The sequence below is a fragment of the Camelus dromedarius genome, chromosome 9 (genome assembly GCF_036321535.1).
Source record: "Camelus dromedarius isolate mCamDro1 chromosome 9, mCamDro1.pat, whole genome shotgun sequence".
Lineage (NCBI taxonomy): Eukaryota > Metazoa > Chordata > Mammalia > Artiodactyla > Camelidae > Camelus > Camelus dromedarius.
The window spans coordinates 41,886,162-41,894,296 of record NC_087444.1 but is presented as its reverse complement, the minus strand read 5'-3'; the positions used below and the strand labels follow the sequence as shown (position 1 = coordinate 41,894,296).

The 8,135-nt window shown below is 43.8% G+C and overlaps 1 pseudogene; it reads right to left on the bottom strand.

Annotated features, from left to right (window-relative positions):
• Window positions 1–3,790: 3,790 nt before the first annotated feature.
• Window positions 3,791–6,200, bottom strand: LOC105093831 (AP-3 complex subunit beta-2-like; annotated as a pseudogene).
• Between the last annotated feature and the right edge of the window lie 1,935 nt (window positions 6,201–8,135).

Sequence of the window (8,135 nt, the reverse complement as noted above, 5' to 3'; positions counted from 1 at the left end):
GCCCTTGAGATAATTTTTCTTTGTTCCATACCTCAGAGTCAACCTGCACACCCCTGAAGGGGCTCTGGGCCCACTCTTCCTGAGTGCTGCTTGAAGTATGCTGTGCAGGTTTCTTAAGAGGAAAAGAGGTACGAAGAATATGGATAGGAGGGTGAGTGTTGTTAGGGCCCAGGGCAGGCCACCCAAACATGTGCCTTTCTGGCATGTTGATGATTTTGAATTAAAGTTACTTAAGAAACCACCAATGTAAGAGGGACACTCTGACCCTCCTCAGTCTCTCTGAAAGTAGGTAATAAGTCTTGCATGTGAAAAGTGTACTCCCTCCATGTGGAGGCAGAAGGATACCCTTATCACCAGAGACAGGAAATCAGGGCAGAGAATCCTTCATAAACAAACCTTGTTACTTCTATAATTTACTGCCCCAAGCCCAAACTCTGCTTAGATTCTTCACTATTTCATCACCCAAAGCCTAAGTTTGTTGGTCCTGTCAATTCCTCACAAATTCATTGTTTCTTTGTCTTAAATTATAAAAGCTGCCAGCTTTGTCCAATCCTGAGGTCCTGTTTCTATGAGACCTCTGTGTGCACAAGTTAAAATTAATTTCTTTTTCTCTTGTTAATCTGTTTTGTGTCGATTTTATTATTAGTCCAACCATAAGAACTCAGGAGAAATAGAGAAGGAAATTTTCCCCTCCCTGACAATGAGCATATATGTGTGTGTGTTGGAGGGGGTTCCTGCTATTGTTTAATTTTAGATAATTTTACTGAAGTTTTGTAAGTAGCATAACTACAGAAGTGTGAGTTTTTATGCCCACTTTTATTGAAAATCTATCCAAAATCCACTCATATTCTTTAAAGATAAGCAATAGACAACATTGTATTCATGTGTTTTAAAAAAAAAAGATTTGAATAGACAATTTGTAAGAGAGGAAGAAATACTGATTGAAAAGTACATACGGAAATATTCTACCTCTCAGCAATCAAATACAAAGCCAGCTACAGGGTTAGACACAAATGAACAAACATAAAAAAACAGAACACTTAATATGAGAATGTTTACAGTAAATAGGCAGTTTTACCCTGATGGTGAGGCAAAAATTGGAGTAGTCTTATCAGAAAATGTCACAGAATATATCAAACTCTTAAATATTTTAATAACCAACCTTTAAGATGTAATCCCACTTCTATAAATAAATCCTGAGAGGTCAAAAAACCAAGGAAAAAAAAAAAACCAAACCCAACAAAAAGTTAAAATATCCACATTGATGTACATACATATTGTATAGCCTTATTCAAAATACTGACTACTTGGCAGTGATACTTATAATTGAAGAGAGGAATGGACAAATAAATTATGGCATGTTTTATATAAAGAAATATTATGCAAGGATTAAATTCATCTTTACAAAATATTATAGTATGGAACGTATTTGTTTTACATTACATGAAAAGACATATACTTTTTAAATACAATATTTAATATGATATCAAAGTTATTTACAGTTTAAAATACAAAGCATGAGAGAGGTATACTGAAAATGTTAATTTTTATCAGTGACTGTCTGTTATTATGGGTACTCTTTTTTTCCTGTTTTTCTATTTTCTATATCCCAAATCTTTTCTCAGGAGCACATATTAATTTTTAAAATGAATAAAAATAAATCTCATTAAAATTATTTTTAAGATGAGCCTTAGTGTTTGGAAGGCTTTTTGAGTGGGATTTATCATTTCATTAAAAACTAAAATAAGCTATTCACCACCACCTCCCCAAAATGTTGAAAGATGTCATTTGAATAGCATGGATTACTCCTCCAGAAAACGAGATCACATTCCTGCTTCATTTATTATTTTAGAAAACTCACCTTTCTACCATCCACAATATGGGCCATCATTCACATCGAACTTAATTAGAAAACAGTTTGGAAGTCGGAGAAATTCCTAATTTAAATCAATTAAAGGGAAAGTTGTCAGGTTTGTTTTGGGTTTGCTTATCTCTACTCTCAAGCAGCAGGACTGAAGAGATCTGTCTTTCCCAATCTCTTTATCTTCCTCCAGGATTATGTCATAGTATTCAGTGTGTAAATCTAGGAACTCCTCATGGCAATTAGCATCTGAGACTCCTGCCATAGCCAGGAGAAGTCCGGGTGACAAACGAAGGCGTCCCAGGGTTCCACGCTGAAAATTCTTTGATGGGTGCTTCCATTCACAAATGAGATATCTCTAGCTGGTGGGGCCAGGCAACCCGGTACTCTAGCCCTATTTCTATTTTGTGTTGAGAGCTCCTCTTCCTTCCCTCACTCATGCCCTAAATTCTATTGTGTCACAGTTAATCTAGTTATCAAATAGAAAGAGCATGTCAGATAGTGATTATTTAAGGGGCGCATTCCCTTCACCGAGTAGATCATTACAGGTCCTTTACCTCTCCATTGCTAAAATAAGACTGTCACCTGCCCATATCCCTGCTGGTTTAAAATGCGTGCTCACTCTCCACACAACTTATATAGAACTACTTTCTGTATAGTAATTCCGTGTTTTCATGCATTCTAAAATCATCATTATCTGCCAAGAACAGGGGAAAAGATATATTCTCTATAGTGGCTATATATATATATATACACACACACACACACATTCTCTCCAAAATTAGGGCACATGGTATTTATATCTGCCTTATGTCTTAGAGTGTGGTCCATGAGAACAGGCACCAAGTTTTAACCATCTTTAGTATTCCAAGATATAGATGGCTCTCAGTTTATGACAGAGTCAATGAATGAATGAGTTTTAAAAGTAATAGCTGTCCTGTGTGACTTCTGAGTGCAAAAGCAGTAAAAGATTTCAAAGTGATGGAATTTCTGAAGTCTTAATAATTTAAGAAAATAATCCAGGATATTTGAAACTAGACATACCTTTAAGTTCCAGCATATAGTGTGGTTTACACATAAAGTAAATGAAATTTCTGGACAAGAGACTGGCAAGTCTAGGCTATATTATATAGTTATGCATTTAGGATATTTAATGGGAAATCCTAGACTAGCGGTTAGAAGACTCTGTTCAGGCTTTCTATCTCTATAGTCAAAGTAGATGTAAAAGTCAAAACAATTACCCAAGTAATTAGGATGATTAGATTTTCTGTTCTCCTCACATAATTTTTGTATGTAGCTTTGTTTCTTATCAGATTATAAACTCTTTAAAGTGAGAGATGCCATTCTTCTTTGAGTTTCCAGAATTGCCTCTCCTGGCCTGTGTCTTGATAGATGCTTACTTGGTTAATTGCTGTAAACTAGCTCCGACAGAATGAGCAGGCTCCAGAGATCTCACTTCTCTTACTGTTTTGTTCTTTCTTCTGGTACCTCAATTCCAGTTTACCAAGGTTCTTTCTGAAAGGCTGGTTCCATGTGGAAGAGCGCAGGGCAGAGACAGTGGTACTGCTGAAACATGAGGTGTCTAAGACGTAAGTTAACAGTTTTAAACTCTACTCTGCTTTAAAATTATGTCAGACACTTTTAAAAGGAAGATTCCTAGGCTCACATCTAGATATTCTGATTCAATGTCCTTCGACTACAGTCCAGAAGTACACTTTTTATTTATCTATTTACTATTGACAGTATATACATATATACATACATGTAATATAACATTGTGTTAGTTTCAGGTGAACAATGTAATGATTTGATATTTGTATACATTGCAAAATGATCAACCACAATAAGTCTAGTTAATATCCATCATATTCATAATATATTTTATAACCTATATTAAGGAGAAGACATTTTACTGAGGTTTTGCTACATTAATAGCTATAGAAAACCAGGAGGACTGAAGGGAGCAGCTGCTGTTTCCTTCTGCACAGGTCACTAAGGAACTCATGAGGAGGGGAATTGGCAGGGGTGACTGATAATGATCAGAGGGAGAGAAGACCCCCTGGATGTCGTCTGGCCTAGGCAATCTGATATGGGGGGTGGGGTGGGGCTAACAACCCAGATGTTATGAGGGACAGGTAGGGGCCAAAGATGTCACGGAACTTCGGAGTCATTGTGTTAGAGCCTGCACCATGTTCTTTACCAGCATGGTGCCCATCACCATCTTCCTGCTGTAGACTGTCACCTGGGCAGCTCCAATGGGCAGGGCATTCCAGGGTCAGCAGGACCTGTCTCCCACTGGTCAATGTCCTTTCTGCAAACCTGAACTCACCATATGCCCCACCAGGACACAATCCAGGTAGGAAGTGGCAGTCACTTTCTGCACCACAATGTGGTTACTCTGACAGGTGTCTGGCAACTTGATCTCCTTTATGATCTCATTCATGCCTGCCAGTTTTCCCTGTTCCTGAACTCTTTCTCACTCAGTAGCACAGAGCCATCAGCTCCCCAGTGGCTGGATGGAGAGAGAACTGTGGGATTTGACTTCACAGTTGGAAGCCCGGCTTCCTAGTCTGAGTTACAGAAATTAATGTCCATTATAGCAGTGGCAGATTCTCTGAGTGCTAGGGGCTCATTTTAGGATGCTGTTGCCAGTGGAAGTTTAGGGGATGCTCACATGTGGACCCTGGATGGGGGTATCGAAGCTGTTGGAAAAGTGGATGTGCACAGACACACATGGGAGTCAAGGGAGAAAGACTGGTTGTTGCAGGTACAGTCCACAGATAGCCCCTCACCAGCTAAGAGGAGCAGCATTTCCTGCCTCCCAGCACCCGACAATAGGCTCAGAAGTAAGGGTGCCTGAGGGGAGTCTGAGTGACGTCAGTCTTTCTAGGTCAGAAGCCAGACTGATGGACACAACTGTGGGAGGAGAGAGGCTGGACACTGGGAGGGGTGAAGTCCTGTAGATCAAGCAGAGAGATCTCCTTGGCTGCAGGGGCACTTTTACCACTGTCTTTTCTGTTTGTTTGTTTTTTGGTTTTCCTCCAGGAGGCAGGTTCCATCTGCTCTTCCTCAGACTATGATGTTATCTCAGACTGATGAATGACTGCTGGGATCCCTGCCATCATCCAAGGAGAAGCCTTCTTGTCTCTCTGACTCTGTCTTCCTCTTCATCTTCCTCTTCTCACCTTCATTCTTGCTGATCCCTCCTGCTGCTGCTTCCCTTCTTCTCATCCTCATCCTGGTCATCATTATTGGACTTACTCCTGGACCCTCAAGGCTGCTCTTGCTACTGCTCTTACTGTATGTGTCACCCTCAGACTTGGGGGTCCCTGCCTGCAGAGGCTGTGCGTCCTGACTACCCCTCAGGGTCTGAGTAGAACGATTTCTCTTTATTCCTCTTCTCCCCATTTGATCAGTTGGTACATTCAGGTACCTCCAAGTTGTGCACGGATGAGTCAGGGGCTTCCTCTGGCCAGTCTGTGAGCTTCTGGTAGCTTGTGGCCTTGGCATTGAGCAGATGGGACACTGAGCCCATCTGGAAGTGGTCCCCATCTTTGAAGGAAGATTCCAAGGCTGGAGCTGGTTTGGGTGCCAGGAAGAGTTTCTTGGCATGATGACTGAGGGTACCCACCCTGCCCTGAAGGGGCCACAAGTTGTTAGGTGAAGCATGCTCGGTCTCTGGTCATACTTGGCCAGACTTTGTATATACAGGGTCAGTAGCTGTGTCTGCTTAGAGTTGCTCAGGTGAATCTTGGCCATCAGGTTGATGACCTACCGCTTGATGATGCCCTCCTATACTGTGAAGAACATGGCTATTTTTCTCAGGGCATCAGGTGCAATCCTGGGGACATGCTTACAGTACTCACCGATGAGCCATAGGATTCTGCCTTGGGTCATGGGCACCTGGATGTTGTCTGTGAGCTTTGGCAAGTGTTTGATGATCTCATGCTGTGCTGGCTGCTTCTGTGGCAGCTTCTTCATGATGACCACTGACTCTGTGACCCTGAGCTCAACACAGCGGGACAGTAGCTGCACCAGGTCATTGAGGCAGATGTCATCAAGTCGGCTGATGTTAGTTGCACAGCATTCAGTGATTGCACTGTGGCTGCCACAGAGTCCTTGTTTGTGCTGTGAATGGAGGTCTGGAATTCCTGAAGGGCAATATGGATATTAGTCTCATTTGCCAGGTTGGTCAGTGCTTCCAGCTTCAGGATTTTATCTGGTTGGGGTCGGTGGACCTGATACAGAGACTCTTTTAATTGGGCTCAAACATACCCGGGCACTTGATGGACATAGTGGCCACGTATTGGAGCACCAGGTACTGTACGTCACTGTGGGGAGAGGATATATCAGAGGTACTTGTACTTCTCAGTTGGGGCAAGGGGCAGCCGTTAGGGGGAGAAGTGAGGTGGGCTAATAGGAGGGAGGAAAGGATAAGTGGAAGGAATGCACCAGTAGGTGGAGGACATCAGTGGGAGGAAGGCAGGGCTGGAGTCAGTGTGGGGGTAGGTGAACTAGGGTATGGAGGTTGGAAGGGGTGTGATGTGTTCAGGGTCCTGGAGAAGCCCCCCCACCCCTTTTTTTTCTTTGAGAGCACAAACTATTTTATTGAACAACTTTCAGTGTAACAAGTTGCACTTAGAAAAAATAACTCCTCCCTCAGAGGAAGTTTCTTGCGTCAAAAGTTTCTGGCATTCCTTTCGGAGAACAGTGGGTGGGGCTGGACTGGAGGGAGCCAAGGGATCGAGGAGGGGCCTCAGGAATCACAGCCAGCACCGACCGACCAAGGGACATAAGACATCACCCATCAACAAGACCCGCCCTTTGTCAAAGTGGTAAGAACAAATGGATCCAGTCATACAAGTCTGTGAAGCATTCTGTGGGTCTTTCCTAGATGATAAAGTGAACCAGAAAAATGGGAAGGACCGGTGCTAGTTCCATATTGACACAACTCGCGCATGTAGATGTAAATTTAAAATACCCAGTAAACTGTCTTCCTCCAGCAGAACCTATTTCCTAATGATTTTTATAAATATTTATAAATATTTAAGTGTTTTCTTCAGGCTCTTGAGACTTAAGAATGTTAATAGTTTTCAGAACCATAGATGAAGCCTTAAAGCTTTGAGTGCAATAAAAGGAGATCCTCCTCTGAGGTTTAATATGACTGACAGGCAACATAGCTACTGAAAACCGAAAAAAAGTCCGTAAGAGTACACAGACGTGGGAGTACACGGTACGTCATGGGCGGTACGTCATGGGCGGTACGTCATGGGCGGTACGTCATGGGCGGTACGTCATGGGCGGTACGTCATGGGCGGTACGTCATGGGCGGTACGTCATGGGCGGTACATCGGAGGAGGGGGAAGGGGCGGAGCCTAGAGTTTAAAAAAAAGATGGCTCCCTCTAGCTGGAGCTCGCCTGAGGGAGGGCTTGAAGGCCGTGCCGCCAGCCAGCAGGCCTCCTGAAGTGTGTTAAAAGGACGCCTGCCCCTCATGCGAGGCTTTAAGATGAAGAAATAAGCTTCGTTCAAGTAAAGTCTGGGCACTGCTGGAGCTGCCACCCGTGCAGGGAGCCCCGCGGCCGGTGAGTGGCCTTCGAGCCATTTAAGTGTTATTTCTCAGTTCGGGTCTCGAGTTCCGGAGCTCCTTTGGCCTTCAAAACGACACATGTTGGTAGCTTGTCTCTCAGGTGCAGGGTGAGAGAGTAAACGTTGCGGTGCCCACCCGATGGGGTTCAAACCTTTCGCTCCTCAGGGAGCAGCTGGGAGTTACTAGTTCCCTCCCGGTGTGGGTCGCGCCACCGCAGGTGTGGTTTCTGACGAGATTGGGTCAGACTCTGGTAGCGCTTGGATGGGGATCTTCTCTCATTGACTGGAGGTGTAGGGGTCTCTCAGACTCGGTTTTTAGGTTGTTTTTTCCCCCAGAGTAAGTTGTTTCACATGTAGCTACAGATTCAGCGTGTCCATGGGAGGAGGTGCGTTCTAGATCCTCCTGCGGGCTCTGCTTGGAGCCGGGACAGTGCTGGAGGCCGGGAGTCTGAAATCAGTGTGCGGGCCTGTTTGGGGGAGGGACCTAAGCCGTTTACATGAACATCAGCTGTTCTTTATCTGTAGGTACGTGGTTCATGGACCACACACTGAGAAACTGCCCTTCCGGCCCTCTCGCCCCCGCTTAATAGGTCAGATCCCTACCCCCCTTCTCTAGTTATATGGAGAAGGCAGGGTGTGGTCTTGCCCAGGCAACCTTGAAAAATCACAAAATGGGACGATCAATGT